The sequence below is a fragment of the Pinus tabuliformis genome, chromosome J, assembly GCF_031772625.1.
Source record: "Pinus tabuliformis cultivar Carrire ecotype Pingquan chromosome J, CPIR1, whole genome shotgun sequence".
Lineage (NCBI taxonomy): Eukaryota > Viridiplantae > Streptophyta > Pinopsida > Pinales > Pinaceae > Pinus > Pinus tabuliformis.
In genome coordinates, this window is record NC_142295.1 from 782,810,784 (window position 1) to 782,829,618 (window position 18,835).

The following is an 18,835-nucleotide window of genomic DNA, read 5'->3' on the forward strand; positions in this document are numbered from 1 at the left end:
ATATGAAGTTTCATCACCAAGGAAATATGTGATATGCTGGTTCATTTAGAATGTACTGCGACCAGAAATCAGAGTTGCATAACTCACTTAACAAATCAGTACATATTCAAAGCAGCAATCTAATAAGTACATAGGAGGCAATTATATATCAAAAAATGGTGATCTTAAATGGCACACATATTTCAGAGAACGGAAGCTTAGGCCCTTTCACCATGAATCCTTCTGGCCAATACAACAACAAAAGCCACAAACCACGAAAACTGGAGCAAGATTACAACAACAAAAGCCCACAAACCATGAAATCTTGGGGAAGGCGTGTGTAGCTACAGCGGGCATAACATTCAAAACGTTGAAGTAGAATGAGAAGAGAGGAATGGCAGGCTTCTGATATGCCTAACCTTCATGGCTAGGGAAATCTCAAGCAAAATGACCGAACTCACCGCACTGATAACAACTTCCCCCTCCACTGCCGCCGTCGCCACCAGCACCAGCACCACCACCGTTGGTGTAGTCTCTAGCAAGGTGGCCAGACTCTCCATAGTTGTAACAGCTTCCACCATTCACCAGAACGAGCGGCGCCATCACCAGGACGAGATCTCTATTTTGGTCTGAGTGTTCTCTATCATTTGTTTGATGACAAATGATATGAGCACAGGAAGGAACCAAATATCGGCAACGAATTCCCTAGTTCCTTATCTAATGGTTGGAGTGGGTGTCATGCGCGGTCTCATGAGCACAGCGTAGTATTATACAACGTTATTAATAATGTTGTGTTTGTGGTGCGTACGATGGAGGCACAACAAAGGGGAGGTATGGGGCAGTGGTAAGACAGGAGATAAATCTTCAAAAGAAATGCGCGCAATGCCAGAGACTATGTCAGAATAATGGACAGAGAGTAGTGTTTCGTATGCAGGTGGATAATAGACAGAGAGCAGTGTTTTGTATGCAGAGAGTAGTGTTTTGTATGCAGGTGAATAATAGTGAATAACAGCAAGTAATTGATGTACAGAGAGTAGCAATAGAAGCAACATTTTGTATGCAGGTGAGTAATAGTGAATAATGCGTTCAGGCCAGTGGAAGTGTCAGAGCTGCCAGGCTAGTCAGTCTGAATAGGATTCAGAATATCATAGGCAGAATAGGGAGTTACAAAGTAGTGGGAATCCAACATTGGTGTTGGCTCTGATACCATGTCAGACCAGGCAGTAACTCCTCGAATCAATTTATTATATTCATTCAGGTTGGTATTTATTAAATACATGAGGGAGAGACTATTCATTTCATCTCCTGGTGACTCTTCATATTTTCCATTATTTATTTACATCAGTTACACTTATTCACCCAATCCTGATGAATAGGTGTCAACAAAAAGGGATGCAAAACTTGGTGCAAAAATAAATGCAAAAGCACACATAAAAAATGACTAAAAATTGAATGTAACATTAGACACAAAATGGGATGTGAACGTGAACACAACACATGACTTAACATAGGATCAAATATATATGTACATTTAGATGGTCAAAAGGGTGTAAAATTAGATGCAAGGAATTATGTTAAAAACAATGGAAAATTAATGCAAGAAATTCTATTAAAAACAATGTAAAACTGGACGTATAAAATGATGCAAAATATGGTACAATATGGGATGTTAAAAAGGGAGACAAACCGAACGCAAAAATGGGCATAAAAAATGGTCCAAAAAAATATCCAAAAATGGGCACAAAATGGATGAAAAACTTGGTGCTAAATCAAATTGAACATATGGTGCAAAGATAGGCACCAAAGCAGGTGCAAAACTAGATACAAAAATAGGCACAAAATTAAAAGAAAAAACTAGTGTAAGACAAGATGTAACCCCTGGTATAAGACTAGATGCAAAAATCAACACAAAACAGATGCAAGAAAAGGTGCTAATTTGGATGCAAAAGACAGTGTAAATGTGATGAAAATGATGGTGCAAAAATGGAAGAAAAGAATAGCACAAAATAGGAACAAAAAAACGATGTAAAAAAGATGCAAAATTGGCACAAAACTAGAAGCAAAATATTTCATACAACAAAATGCAAATCTTGGTGCTAAATTTGACACAAAAAATGATGCATAATCTAGTGTAAAAGAAGATGCAAAGTCTAACATGAAAAATTATTCAAAATTAGGCGCAAAAATGGACGCTTTAAAAAATGTACAATATATCCAGATTTAGAACCAAGTTACTCTTCCCAATTGTAAAAAAATTACACTAAAACCTAGCGCTAAATCTAACGTAAATTTCTTATTTTTTTGTAGTGACTAGAGGTACAACGTGCTCCAGAATTGAGTAATAGAGAAGCTCATGGTGTAATGGAAGCACGTTGGACCCAATGAAGCCACCTGGAAGATGGAAAAATAAATCAAGGTATTGTATCCATTTTTGTTTGATGAATAAGTGGATGTAAGAGTTGTTATATAAAGATCATTTTTTTTTTCCTTTTCTTTCTAGCTACAAAAAACATCAAGGACAATATTCCTTTAAGGGGGTGGGGTTTATAGCACCCCTAAGTTAACCCTTTTTTTTGTAATAAATTATGACTATGGCTTTAAATAAGTTTTGATATTTTTGTAGAATTGATGAATGAGAAATATGGAACCATGATCTAAGGGAAGGATGATAGTGGTGTAGGCTAGCTTGGTTAAGTTCCCACCACCAAACAATTGGGAAAACATGAAAAGGAATAGGATATTCCCACGATCCCTACTTCCATGACATGAAGGGAAGCTGAAACGAGTAGTCCTATGTGAGGGCATCACAAAGAACTTGGAAGAAAAGAAAGGATGACAAGAAAAACCAAGGATGAGAAGAGGAGAATAGAGGATAAAGAGAGAATGAAAAAATGCTTTGGAGAAAGGACAAGGATAAATGCAGGAGTAAGGGCTACACGCATGAGAAAGTCTATTCACACTGATGGCATGTAATTCCCAGAATTGATGCATGGAAATCATTGGACTATGGTGTCCAAGCTTGAAATATGAATGGGAGACTTAGAGGAGAAATTGGGTGATGAGTGTTTTCTAAAAAGTAATTATAAACCATTGAGTGCTTGTTGTGGAAGCTAATAGATCACTTAGTTCTTGCCAAGTAAGCTGATAAAACACTTAGGTGCTTGCTATAAGGTTATCAAATAACTAGGTAGGGTGGAAATACACTAGGGTGGTAGATGAAAAGGGCTGAAAACCACTCAATGCTTGCAAAGCAAGGTGATAAACCACCTAGACAAAGTGCTACAAGTCCCGCAGTTTTTTCCTTGAAAACGGAGTTGATAAACCACTTATAAATAAAAATCATACTCCTAGAAAATTTATAAATACCCCAATTGAAATTGATTAGAATTCCTAAGAAGTAATTCATTGGATCATGGATCTGGCTGAGGGGTGGATAGCTACAAGAAAGATTGTGGTGCGGTTAGCCTATGGTTAGGTGGAGAGTTGAAGTCCCAAATTTTGTTTCTAGCCATTTATATCCATTCAAATAAGTGTTATGACTATTGTTTATTTGAATGTGAATGATTACATGATTTTTTTGTTATTGGTTAAAGTATGGCTCTATGTTAACTCCTAAATGGTCATTGGAAACTGTTGCATGTCTTTGAAGGGAAATATGCCTTGAATGTTCTTTTGGCTAAGTTGAAATAATAGCTTTATGTGGATGATATGGTTGTCCTGGATGTCTAGTTACATGATGACATGTAGATATAACTATTATGATGGTTAACATGCTTATAATTTGAAATATTTAATTTTGTTACTTAATATTTGATTTCATTTTGTTATTTTATATTCTATGTGTTGCATGAGGATCTTTCTTAAGCAAGGGATATCTAAGATTCAATTAATGTAAATAATTTATATCCTTGGCTTTGTAGAGTCAATGTTATAGGTTTCTAGTCAAAAGTGGTCGAGAGTCCTTAGAGTCACTCCATCTCTATATATTGAAGCTAGAGGATTGCATTTTAGCTAAATAAGCATTTGAATTAAATTATCAAAAATAACATTGGTTTGGGACAATTTCGGTTGATGTAGGACGAGGATAGTCCTTTCATCCAATGAGAAACTTCATGTCACACCATGATTCCCTTTTCTTGTGGAAAATGCATCCAAATATCTAGAAATCTGGTTAACTATCACTTTTATGCTTTTGAGAATGGCCGAGATCCATATTTCTACTAAGAGTGGAAAATATCTGAGATGGGGATCACTTCATAAAATTTTTCACAAGGTCAGATGTTAAAGAACTCATATGGTGGGGAAATATTAATTTAATTTAAAAGGGTAAATATGTGTTCAGGTCTATGGGTCTGGATGGTTTCCCAAAGCACAAAGTCATGTGCACTTGAATATGTCTAAGGCTAGTATAACATAAAATAATGGATAAATAGAAAGGGGTTGGGGCCTATGGGACGTTGGCAGAAGTTGAGTGGAAGGTGCCATGTAGTCTAGGTAATGCTATGTGGATTCCAAGTGGAAGGTTATGTGGATTTATGTTGATGTCACACCTAGGCGGCGTGATATCTAGGAAGCAAGAGAACCCTTTTTGGAGGGCCAAGAGTCAATTTTTGGAGGACATGTGGCACCATGAAAGGATGCCATGTGGTAGGGTGACATTATCATGATGCAAAAAAGAGGTGAAGGAGAAAACAAATGTGACTATGGCTTTCCAGTACTCCACATGCCACCATGGGTCATGCCGTGTCGGAGGTAACAAAAGGTGTGATGTCAATTCAAGCTTATGGGATGAGAAAATTCCTATTAAGTGACATCCTTTGTGCCTTTTGTCTAGTTCGTGATGTTCACCTCTTGCCTTAATGCAATGATGTGCTAGTGATAGGCATAGTTGATAGATAGATCTAGACAACAATCTACGTGGAAAATAACATAAAATTTATTGTCTTGACATGCCAAATTTGAATGGGAATTACTTCTCAACTTGGTGTTGGGCATACTAGTGTAGTAGGAGCCACGTTGGTATATTAGTGACATAGTAGGGCCACATATGCCACTTTGAAGCACCATGTGGCGGTAAATGATGATTTGGAAATATTAATGAGAAAATATTCAAATGGGCAAAACTTTCAATCCACGAGTCAAATTGAGATAAAAATTATATCACCAGAAGTCTCTTAATGATTCGAATGTGATATTGAAATTTTCTTTTAGTTTGAAGAAAATTGGAAAAACAGATTTTTTGTGATCTCATCTTCATAACATGCCTTGGAGATTGGGTTAATTTTTATGTGACACCTTCCACTCCCCGAGAATAACCCAGGGGGTGGGTGGGTGTATCACATATTAAAACTTTGAAACAAATTATTTAATTTTTAACTTTTAACACTATGATTTAGAATATAGATTTAAAAATATATGATTCCCAATAATATTTAAATTGTTAAGTTAAAATTGACTTCAAAATGAGTGAAATAAGTTTAGTTTATAGTCATGGCTTTTACGCACATGGTATTGATAAAATGAATCCTATAAATAGACTTGAAATCATCCATTTTAAGATGCAAGAAGTGAGTGAATTAGGGTTCACGGTGTTGATATATTGACCATATTTAGAAAAATAGTAATTCAAGCTTCATGGCTGGTTTTCCCCTAGTTATGCTTCTTCAAGATAAATCATCTGTGTGGTTTATGTCTGTGTTACTAATTTATGTTTATTAATTATTTATCTCTCGTAGTTTATTTCCAAAAATGGTATCAAAATAAGGTTTAATCTACACTCAACGAGGAGAGTGGTCTAATCATAGTGCTAAAGAAGTATGGAGTGCCCCATGACATAATTGTCAAATTACAAAACTACCATTCCAACAATTTTTTTCCAAAAGGAGCAGTTTTGAAAGTGTCAAAAAACAAGTCTTTCACAAAATGTTTTGAGTATGCAAAGAGCAGTCACAACAACTAGAACTAGAGACTAAGGTCAAGATAGAGTTGTCTATGCCAAGGATTTTGGTGGCACGATGAGAGCATCAAGTTTTAGAATGTGAGAAGTAAATTACTTTGGAGATGAAAATTTTTAATGACATGTAAATGGGCATAGTACTATAAGATTTGGTGAGGCATGCACACCAATGGTAAAAGGATAGGGAGGGCATGTGGGCTTTCTATATTGGATCCAAAGAATTTCCTCCATTCAAATTTAAGGGAAGGATTATTAGGTAAGTTTGACTTTGTTATACAATCAAAGTTGATTAGTCTACATTCATGGTTTCCAGGCACATGGTTCTAGTGATCTAGGGTATGTTTCCTATAATATTGTATGTAATTAAGTTTATAAATATCTTATTAAAACTATTGTTAGGTTTGTTTTGGCCAAGAATAATTGATTTCCTACAAAATGATTTTCCCTATTCATCGTCTTCCAAGATAAATCAAGTGTGTGATTTTTGTGATGCTAATTTACTGTTTCTCTCTAATAATGTTTATCTCTCACATTTTATCTTTAACATTGGTATAAAAGTTAGGGTTAACCTAAACTCTCTAAGGGGAGTGGTATAATTTCAATTCTAAAGAAATATGGAGTTCCATGTGAAATGGATGTTTATTCGAAAACTGTCGTGAATTTCCACTAAATATTTCATCACAATAGATCTGATAATAATATATTAAAATATTGAATTTTACACTATTACAGTTTTATTAAAATTCTAGACCTATAGATTTAATTGTAATTAGTGCATGCATGTGAATGGAAATTATGTAGAAAATTAGATAACAACAAAATAAGCTCACACACACACATAAGACACAAGATATTCTCTATGGAAAACCCTTTCTGGAGAAAACCTAGCTGGAAGGTGAGGTTGCTCCAGTCTCTTTCTCTGTATAGAAATATGGTTGTAGGTACAAAGATGTATTTGTTGTAGCCCGTAGGCTGCTATAGTGCATAGATCCTCTTTGTGTGCTCTCGAAAGAATGGAATGCCTCTTCCTCCTAATGGCCCGGTTATAACACAAACCTACTAGTCGTTAATTTTGACTACATCAATTCTTAACTAGAGTTATAATATAGACCCTTCTTGAGTATTTTACATAAAAAAAACGTGGATATCCTATTTTCCATGAATAATGGGGGCTGACATAGCATCCTCCAGAATTATAGGTGTGAAAACATGAAGGTCAACTTTTGAGTGGCATAACGTTTGCATACAGACTCTGATTGACGCGCTTCTTGCATCGTTGAAAATATTTATATGTGTAGAATATCATGAAAAAGTGATACATTAGAGAAGCAAAGTTTTACCCCAAGAAAACGTCATTTTATGCCTCAAAATGCTCCCTGAACGTTTCAGACCTTATTTTTCCAAACTGGGTCCCACCGGTAAAAACGGTCCCATGAGCTCATTCCTCCATTTTTTGCCACTCTGAATGCATCAAATGCAACGAGATGGATGAAAAAAAATATAATGATCCACTTTGAATAAGTTGTTGAAGAAGTAGTTTTTGAGAAAATGAGAGAACAAGTCTCTCGTAGAAGGTTTAGAATATGTAGAGACCAACCACAAGAACCAGAACTGAAGATTAAATCAAGCTAGATTTCCCTATGAAGAAGGATTTTTGTTTCACAAGGAGAGAACTGGGTGTGAGGTCAAAGGAAAGAGGATTGCGACATAATTGATGGGACCAAAAAAAAAGGAACTTTCAAGATGGAAATTTTTTAACTACGTGTAAATGAGTATAAGGCAATAAGACCTTGTGAGGCATGCAAACTCCTAGTGAAATAATAGTTGAGCGCATGCAAATATTCTAGATTGGATCCAAATAATTTCTCCAAGCCAAAGTTTAAATGGTGGAATGTTAGATTAAACTTGACTTGATAATGAGTCAAAGGAGTTTATTCTACAATCATGGTTTTTTTGCATGTGGTCTTGGCAACCCATCATATCACATTTAATGAACCCTATAACCTTATTGGAATCCTTCTTGTAAGGTGCCAAAAGCAAGAGAGATAAGGCTCACTTGGTCGATAACTCAGTTAGATTTTCCCAAATGGTAATCGAAGCTTCATGGTTAAGGTTTCCCCTGTTGGTGTTTTCTAAAATAAATCCTATGTGAAATTTATATGTGTTGTTAGTTTATGTTTTTTAATGATTTTTTCTCATAGTTTTTTCTAAGATGAATGAGAAACATAAAAGACATTGGAAAAGGACAAAATTATTTTTTAATCAATAAAAATAATTTATTATGAGTCCCAAGCACAAAACAATGTTTAGAAACATGTTGTACAAACTCAAGTGCACCATCCTTATTCTTAAATGCACTGTACAATTGTTGAAAGAAATGTGTTTAAGTTGTATAAAAAATCATACTCTACTTCTTATATACTTTGGATTCATTCCAAACATATTTTTTAGTTGAATTTTCTTAGAATTCGGAAAGGATTTGTTGGAATCACAAGTTTCAGTTGTGAACTTTATAACTCGAGTGTCTGAAGGGTTTCTCAAGGTGCTTAACCCATATATACAAACAAAAAATCATTTTAAACAATAAATGATCACAATTTAACTAAAAATTTCTGAAAGCTCCAAAATGCATAATAGTTAGACAACATTGTAAAAACATATAATATTGAAATGAGGGTTTTTTTTTGAAGGTGAAAAAATCTAGAAAAATTATGACCATTCAAATGCTTCTATGTTTCTTCATTCTGGACATGCTACTCAGTCATCCTCGCTCAGCTCGAGTTGGCACTTTCTTATGTAGACTTGCCACATAATGGAGAATCAGAAATATGCTATTATGATGGAGTCATCAAGGGAAGGCTTGGATATAATATTGAGGAGGCATGGCCTGGTTATTGTTACGAGATGGACATATTTTTTTCAAAGAATCCAGATGCAACATATCTGGTCTAGGATCTGTTAGTCTTGAGATCAATGCAATCAGTGTTCTCACAAAATTTTCTATTGGGAAGCAACTACTAACAATATGTTTTCGCTTTGTATGGTTTTACCCCTGGTGCCCTTGAACTATCCAAGCATGGGAAGCGTGAGTCTCTTGAATCATATAATGATGAGTATGGAGGTTTCTAGTTTTTCCCTATCAATGTGATGTCTATTTCTCAATGAAGAGGGCCAAAGAAGAAAAATTTCATATTGGTGACTCAGAGCTACGCAAGTATTCTCCTAATTGGCTCACATAAAATTTGCACCTGGACTCAAAATCGACCTAAGGAGAAGCACTGATGTAATTAATCGAGGACCTTCTTTCTTAGAGTGGATAAAGAAAATATATCCTACAAGTAAATAGACATCCTCTTACTCTATCACTAGATATTTTCCTCTACATTGTTATACTTCTTTGATATACCCTATTCTTTTGAATCCTATGTTATTGGGGCCACTGCTAAAGTTGCGACAAGTTTTACTCTACATCCCACCCTCCTATGGTGTTTCCCCTTTTCTTTAGACAAGGTGTATAGAGAATGAAAATTTTGATATTTGTATTAAAAAATCATTTTGCATTAGAAATACAGATCTAGTCTCCTCTGTATTGTAGACTGTTGAACTAAAATGGGGAATATCGTTATTGTTTTAATGTCTGCAATTTGGTGGGAAGGTCCAATAACATTCTACATAGATAAAATACTACAATCTCACAAAAAGAATCAACTATAATTCTGATCTCAAATGGGGGTGTTCATAGTGCTAGGACACCAAATGAAACTCTATCATTCTTTAAGGATGAAGTACAAGGGAAGGATACTACCGATGCATATTTGAGGCAAAATATTCCAGGACCCTACATAGTGGAAAAAATGGAGCAAGCTCCATCTATGGAGATCAATAACTCAAAGTTTCGTTCCCTTTATTTCGAATTTAGTCTAATGCCATTATTTGTAAATTCAATGGCCACTGAACTAAACCTAATTATTTATTTCACTCGGTGTTCACCTCTTTGACATGAAATTGATACATATTTCTATGTTCTAAAGGATTCTTCATAGTCCAATTTGAAGCTCAAAAGGATTTGGATTTTGTTCAAAATAAATGACCATGGTTTTTAGGTAGAGTCGGTTTCCTTAATTTTGATGCTACAACTATGGTGGTCACAACCATGTCAGTTTGGATAGGGCATCCAAACCTCTCACTTCCTTTCTGGCATCACAATTTCTTGAAGACATAGGAAATACATTAGGAAGATTTTAGAAAATGAATTTGGACAGAGAATGGCCACTTCACCTTCGCCATAATTTGTGGAGATACACCTTAGTTAGGGGCTACCAAATGACATAACAATGAAACATGGAGACTTTCACTAGTCCCAAATTCTAAATTATGAGAATGTGACATTCTCATGTTGAGTATGTTTTCGAATGAGTCACTTATGGAACACATGCCCACAGGATAAGAAGACTCCAAAATAGAAAAGGAGACAAATAAATAGGCCAAAAGGATGGCATTTTTCCAAGCTTCCCCATCGAAATAATGAAGAGGAAGAAAAAAAAGACTCAGCAAGTTCAATCAGATGTTAAAATGAATGGGGACATCGAGGCATAGTTAGGGGTTGACATTCAGAAGGATGTTGTACTAGTTTGTCTTCAGCGTCCATTAGAGCATCAAATAGATACGACGAACAAAGAGGATGGAAAGATGTACACAAAACATGTCCACATATTAGAAATATTAGATTCAGACGAAGAGCATCCTTTCGAGGTTTTTGTAAGTAACTTGGTTCCTCTGGATCACAAAGATATGGAATGGCTTAAGGTCTAAAAAAGAAAGGAATGAAGGGAAGCCAAGTGTCTCCATTACTTGATCTTCCCATTTATATTTTATCTTTTCTTTTCAGTTTTTTGTTTTTTGTTCCTTTATATGGCTTTTGGCCACACTTTCCCAATGCTATTAAGCATATGTAAATATTTTTTTTTTGCACAAAATGATCTGTGTAGATCCTTGATGAATACACATGTCTTTAGTGTATAGATACAAAATGTATTTTCTTTTCAATCAAGAATGAAAATACTAGTTCTTTTTGCAAGAAAAAAATACATGTAACATTTACATTGAAATGTGTTTTAGTCATATTAAAATATGGTTTAGCTATATTCAATCATATTAAAATAGGTTTTAGATGAGTTTTAGGGTTTTGTGATAAAAATGTTATTAATAAGGAGTTTGGAGAATGGCGCATTCATGCTTGTTGCAACTTAGTTTTGTACTTTGTGATATGAGTATTATATTTTTATTGTAATATAATTTATTTTCTAAATATTTGTTTAAAAAATATTTTTTTATTATTTTTATCAATAAGGGGTTTGGAAAGTGGGGCACCTAAATTTAGTGCAACTTAGTTTTTTGCTTTGTGATATGAGTTTGTATTTTTATTGGCATATAATTTACTATATAAATATTGTTTAAACACTAAATTTTTATTATTTTTGGTTAGAATTTTAAAATTCATTAAACTATAATTAAATTAGCTTATATAGTAAATTGGTATACTTTGGAACATTATTTTATATTTTACATTAAAATTATGTTTTGAATAGAAATTAGTGATTGAAGTGATTTATTTATACCAACGCTGGTTGTTTTGTGCAGCTATCTCTCTGTGATTTATTTATTGAAAATCTCATGGATTGTAAAAAATGCTTATTTGTTTTTATTGTGGAAGCCATGCTTGTTGTCTGTCCCCATTGGTTGGCATGTGAAACTGATGCCAATGGACATTCAGGGGGATTGGGCGTAATGTGGAATCCCAACATATTTGATCTGGTGGCATACAATTCGTGTGCAGGTTTTATTATGTCTGGATATAAGAAAGGGATGAATAGGCAGATAAAGATCACGAATATATATGCATTATACATTGATCACAAAAAATATTGGGACAGAGTGACTAAATCTGGAATTTTTGGGTTGAGCTCGATCATTACCGCTGGAGATCTGAAATTCTCCATGGGGCCAACAGAGATATGGGGGAACAAGGTTAGAGAGGATGGATTGTCATCTTATTTCAAGGAATGGATGAGGGATGATGCTTTGGTAGATGTTGTACCATACCCCTTTGGCCCTACATGGAGGAATGGACATACTGGAGGAGAAGGAATTGAAAAAAGGATTGACCAATTCATAGTATGCCAATCATTGTTCCTCCACCTTTCTAAATGGAATCTTCGATTCTCACAGACAGCACATCAGATCATAAACCAATTATGTTAGCCTGGAGGGGATTTTGATAACAAAGCTTACCCTTTGAAATTTAATCCGAGGTGGTTGCAGATGAAGGACATTGAACAAATTGTTCATTCGGTGTGGAATAGGCCATTGTATTCAGGGCCAATGGACTGCATGTTTGTAATTTCAAATAAGCTCTCACAGTTGAAACAAGAATCCCATGAGTGGATTGCGGGGATGAAAAGAGAAGAGGATAAGACTCTCAAGGCCATTGATGTATCTATCTAATTGATGAATGGCCCCACCAACCCCCTTTACTTCTTTTCATCATACAAGTATAGGATTATTGAGATGGAGGGTATTAAACATGCGGTGCTGTTGAAAAGGGAGGAGGACATCCGAATGAAGAGCAGGGCGATTTAGGTACAAGAGGGAGATAATAACTCGAAGTTTTTCAATAGATAGTTTAATTAAAGGAAGAGCATTAATTTCATCAAAATAATTCAGAATGAGGAAGGAAATATTATCTCCTTGCAAGCTTCAATGGAGTTGGAGACAATGTGACATTTCCAGAATCGATATAAGGATAAGGATTTTGACTTCTAGGCACAGACTGAATAAATATATCATAGGTTGGAGTTTTTATCGGGTAAGGATAATGAAATACTATGCAGGTCGATCACTAAGGAGGAACTAGTCGATATTATGAAAGAATTTGCGAGGGAGAAAAGCCCAGCACCGGACGGTTGGGGGGTGGAAGTGTTTATCCATTTTTCAAATTTGATGATACCCGATCTGTTGGCAGTGACTGGTGAGTAAAGGATAAATGGCTTCGTTCCTGGGGCTACTAATGGAACTTTGATCTCTCTCATATCTAATAGGAAAATCCCCCACTCATTTACGGATTTCTGCCCGATATCACTATGCAATACTGTGTACAAACTGATATCTAAAGTGATTGCTAGAAGACTGAAGCCGATTTTCTCAAAACTTATCACAGAGGAGCAGTTCAGGTTCATCAAGGGAAGTCAGATTCATGATGCTATTGCGATAGCTCAGGAGGTTATGCATACCATGAAATCCAGGAACCTAAAGTCTTATATTGTTAAGGTAGATTCGATCAAGGTGTGCAACTGTGTAGATTGGGAATTCCTCAGAATCATTATGATCAAATTACTATCCAATCAGATCACCAGGTGGATTATGGTGTGCATTAAGACTACGAATTTTGTAGTTATTATAAATGGTATACCATCCAAATTCTTCTTGGCTCAGAGGGGCTTGAGGAAAGGATGTGCCCTCTCACCTATGTTGTCCCTCATGGTCATCGACAGTCTTAGCAGGAAAGTGAGGGATGCAAAAGCGGTAGGGGAAATCTAAGGTATTAGAGTATAAAAATGGATTCACAATACACACTTAATGTTCACCGATGACCTCCTATTCGGTGGTCCTACTACCTTAACTAAACAAACTGCTATCCATTGCATCATTTCTTCATTTCGAAGGGCTTCAGGATTCTCCATGAATGGTCTGAAATCACTTCTCACCCATAATGTGAACACAGATTCAGTGATGGAGGACATTAGATTTCACTTGGGTGTGGGGGTGATACATTTGGATGATGGGTGCACATATCTACATTTCATCCTAAAGCCCAACAATTACTGCAACAAGGGCTAGGAGTGGTTAGTATTTATGTTCCAAAAGAAGCTTGATGGATGGACTAATAGATGGTTGTCTATATGAGGAAGGATGATATTGTTAAAAGTTGTTCTTGAAAACCATGCAGTATACTGGATGCACCTTTTTCTACTGCCAAGGAAGATAATAAAAAGTATCGAATCTATTATGGGTCATTTCATTCAGGATGGAAAATTATCTCGGGGGAAGTATCATCTTGTTAAATGGTTGCAAATTGCTAGACCCATTGACGAGAAGGGATGGAGCATTATACATCCACCAACCTTCAATAGTTCCTTGATCATAAAGAACATGTGGAGGGCAGCTTTGGGATTAAGTATTTGGTCAAAGATCATCATTGAAAAGTACATGTATGGGCAATCATTCATTGGTTGGATTTCGGGAGGGGCCAAGAGGAAGACTAATTCAGCATACATTTGGAAGAGTATGATGAAAAACATTCAGTGGATGATGTAATCGGTACGATGGGAGGTAGGGGATGGGTCAATCATCACGATTGGACTCGATGCAATTAAAGGTATGGGGTGAAACCACACTCTAGCATCTCGAGTTCTTGATTTCCTGCATAACAAAGAGTTAATCTATCTAAAGCACATTTTCATGCATGATTTATTATGCATTGACCGCCAATCATGGAAAAGTGCCAGGGATATTCAACTAACGGAGGCGGATGCCGGTGAATGGGAAGAATATATTACCAACCTGAGGAAAGCGAGCATCTCTCTAAATGATCAATAGGATCATATGTTATGGGGGGGTAGCATTAAAAAGGGGAACCCTTTGGTAAAAGGAATATACAATGGAATCCCTAGGGAGGAGATGGGGAATCAGGGGAATTGCTGGATACAGAAAATATGGAAAGGGAATATCCCCAATAAGATCAAGTGCTTCAACTGGTTGGCTATAAAGGACATAGAGTTGACATGGAATAATTTACTTAACAGAGGACACCTAGGGCCGAGGATATGCCTCCTTTGTAAGAGAATTTGTGAGGATAATGTTCATTTATTTATCCATTTCCCATACGCGTTGGTTGTTTGGAGGGGGTATTGGACAGTTTTGGTATCATGCCAATGAAGCATTCCTCACCATTAAGAAGCTTCTTATGGAAGTGGTTCAAAATTCATGATAGATTTTCTTTCCTCCCACTGTATCTCATCTGGACCATATGGCGGAGCATAAATGCACTCATTTTTGAGAAGATGAATCTGATAGTAAGAGAGGACGTAATCAAAACTGGTGCCTACTTCTTGGAGCTTGGTCCAACTAATATTGTAAACAAGCACAAAAGTATCATTTGGGAAGATATATGGCATAAATTCCCAGTGGGTTTCTTCGATGGAGCGTGATGTAGGAGGAAATGTGGATGTGGGGTTTCCATTGTCACTGAGTGGGAAACTGCTATGACTTTTGGTGGGGAGGGGGCCAGGGCACAAACAATAAGGCAAAGATAGTTGCGCTATGGGGATTGTAATAAGGAAAAGATAGTTGCGCTATGGGGAGTGTTGATAGCAGCAAAATGGTTGGGATTGGAGAGCCTAGAGGTCTTTGGGGATGCAAAAGGAATTATCGACTAAGGGATAGAATAAATTCAACCCTCCGATTTTAAAAAACTAGATGAAATGCATCAAGACAATGCTAAGCACTTTCCAACACATCAACATTGATCACATTTTGAGAGAAACTCGAGAGCTGATTTACTATCCAAAGGAGGCACTCGCAAAAATCTACGTAAGTTTTTTTCCTCAGTATTTCAACAAGGGGTTAAGACAAATGCGAGAAGCATTAACTTCTCGAAGAGTTAGAAGACACTATTGGGTAACACTTGAACGCATGGGGCACATTTTTTTGTAAGAAGATGTATACATTTTGTGTTTGCCTTTTATATTTTCAAGTGGTATATAGTCTATGTAAGACTGACATTGATGTACAAAACTTAAGTATTTAGAACTAGAAGATAGTTATTGGAAAATGACACAATTTTCACTTTTTTGGGTTTGTTGTATGCTGAAGAACAACACTGAAAATCAAGATCCATGACAAATGTACTATTTGTTTAAGCATTTTTTCTCTTAAAAAAAAATAGAGGAAAAATAAATAAATCGTTTTTCTAATTTTTTTTGGAAATTAATTGTACTAATGCTCAGTGCAAAGATCGCAGCAAACAAAATTGCGATTGTCATTGTAGCAACTGCAACCAGTCCCAAAAAATCGCGGTTATATCCAAAGTAACTACTTAAAAATTTGTTCACTTGTTGCATCTGGCCATCTGCCATTACCACTTCATCTGAAATATCGCTAAACTGAGATACCGCCAGTCCGTAGAGTGTCCATGCGAAGGGGCAGCCCCAGTAATACCATCTCCACCACACAGGAATCCGCTGTAACACTCGCAAAGACCCACATTATCAATGAACATGACTTGGCAATTTTCTATTGAGGATTTTGGAATATCATGGAAAGCTGAACCGTTGATTTCCCTCAAGATTCTAGAATGAAATGAGTTAAATCAACAGTTGGTTTCTCTCAGTCTTCTGGAATATTTTGGAAATTTGATAGATAAAACTAATTAAATTAATATTTAATTTCTTGTTAGCTCCATTAATTTTACACAATTGCTGCCTACAATTATGGAATTGCAGTCTTTCCTTAACTTATGGAAACCAACTGCAGTAGTTTCCTTAAGTTAAGAAAATCAACTGCAATTACTAAATTTATTATTAGGAGCTACTAAAGTGGTCCATTACTTTGATTCGAGTTCTCTGCCTTGATTTGTGGACATCTAACACATAGCTATTAGAAGCTTGATGGAAGCTTAGCTATAGGTTCATCTGTTTTGCTCCCCAAGCTCAACTCTCAATCCCCTTCAGTTTTACACCATCTAGCTGAGATAGCAGAGCTTGGAAGTGCCTTCATAATTTTTGTATGTTTTTCTTTTGCTTGGATTGAAGCTGGAGTGCTGAAGAAGAAGCAAGCGGACTGTGGCCTGCATCAAAACATCACCAATGGCTGGAGGTAATTCGTATCCCTGGGCATTAAGTTTCAATGATTCTTTTCAGTTCTTTCCGCATGCAGAATCGCTGTATAAGTTTATGATTTATCTAACATTTGGTATCGGAGCACTTTTACCTCTGGCTTGTTGTATGTTGGCCAAGAAACGAATTCTTATTTCTGGGCATGGCCTATTAAGCATAACAATCATTTTCAGTATATGCGCAGAGGGTTCCGGCTTTGCACTATTTAGAAACCCTATGTGTGCATTTCTTATATGTACATATCCCTCGAGTGCCCTTCGAGCTCTTCCTTTTCATTCCCACATCGAATGTGCTTAGTCTTCTCATTAATTATGGGGTTTGTTTGTGTTTAAACATCGAACCGCCATTTACTATTTTACTTAATATTGGTAATGCTTCCATCGTGGTTGATTGGAGAGCCTGAGGCTGGAAGAGTCCTCCAGCGCCTTCGTTGGCTCTCTCATTTCCTCGATCCTCCAGATACGAGACAACTGCTGCAAAATTCATCATCAACTTCTTGCATTTATTATCCCTTCACTGCTTTAAGACTGTAAAATTTGGCGATTTCCACCTAGATTCTCTCCAATCTGGTTGGGAATTTTTGATCAGTTGGGGGTTTGCGGACCATTTGGGCAGATTCGTTGGGCTGTCTTTTTGCAGCGCAGGGAAGAGAACCTCGGTTCGTACAGACAATAGAAATTGATTGAAGGGGCTTAAGTTGCGGTATTCTATTTATCGTCAACATGGTTACCATCCCTTATTTCACAGCTCTTACGACGTATTTCAGTTATGGATTTCTTTTTGTATTTGGACATAGGAGGTCGTAGTGAAAAGAATTACCTCATAGATTAATCCTGTCCAAAAAGTTTAAAGAAAAATTCACTTTATTTACCCTTTCGTAAAAGCATATTTCAACCTGGGTTGTGGGCTGGATGAAAGACGTTAATTGGGCATCTTTTGACATTCTATTCTGTGAGGACAATATTTCTTACGGCTGCTAGTTGTGATGGAATTTTGTCATTGTTCACTTCTACCAAGTGTAAGCTTAATCACTGTGTTCGGCATCCTCTTATGGTTGTTGGGACTGCCGATAGGAATCTTATAAATTTTTAATTTGCAGAATCCTCAAGTAACTACTTCTAACCTTGTTTGTCTAGAGATGTGCTAATTATATTGTATTATAATTGTGCTACTGCTGGAACTCTCTTGTTACTTTAGTTATGATACAATCCTTCATTTTCATCTTTTTTCAAATATTCGGCTTAAGTTTGCTGCTTGCATAGTGTTCTTTTAGTCGAATTAGGGTTATACATAAGGGGGCTTTAACTTTGGACAAAGCAGTGATGTTTTGGTTGCCTGAATGATATTACAGTTTGAACCCACTTTATGCACTCTTTCACATAATAAATAGTAACATTCAGAATTAGAATGCAAAAATCCTTGATTAGGAAATCTTGGACAAATTTGACTGTTTTGGTTTTCTGTAAAGATTTTGTTGGATAGAAAAACATGCTCAGGTCAAATGTTGGCATTATGATCTATTGTTATTCGTTGGCATTATGATCTATTGTTATTCGTGAAAGGAGGGCCTATAATTACATCAATTATAAATTTATAAATTGTTATTAATTGGATTTGCTTGCAAATAATTCCCGTAATGCTGAAATGAACATTAGTTCATTTACTAATGAATATCCAATGTAATGACAATAGGTTGAAATCCATATTGGTTCATTTTTTATTTTTGTTATTTTGAAGTTATATTTAATTATGGAGGCTCACATGAAATTTTATATAAATATATATAAATAATATTTCAAATTTGCAGTTTGTTTGCAAATTGTTTAGAGCCCATTTTGTAATTAATTTAAGAATTAGTCTTAAATAAATTATGGGACAGTTAGACTAAGGAATGTAAATTTGATTTTAATTTTATTTATCTTGTGAGCAAAATAGCTTGTTTGCTGGT

General features: G+C 35.9%; 1 pseudogene; it reads right to left on the reverse strand.

Annotated features, from left to right (window-relative positions):
- Window positions 1–417: 417 nt before the first annotated feature.
- Window positions 418–18,835, reverse strand: part of LOC149229048 (ABC transporter G family member 39-like) — a 102,724-nt pseudogene continuing 84,306 nt past the window's right edge.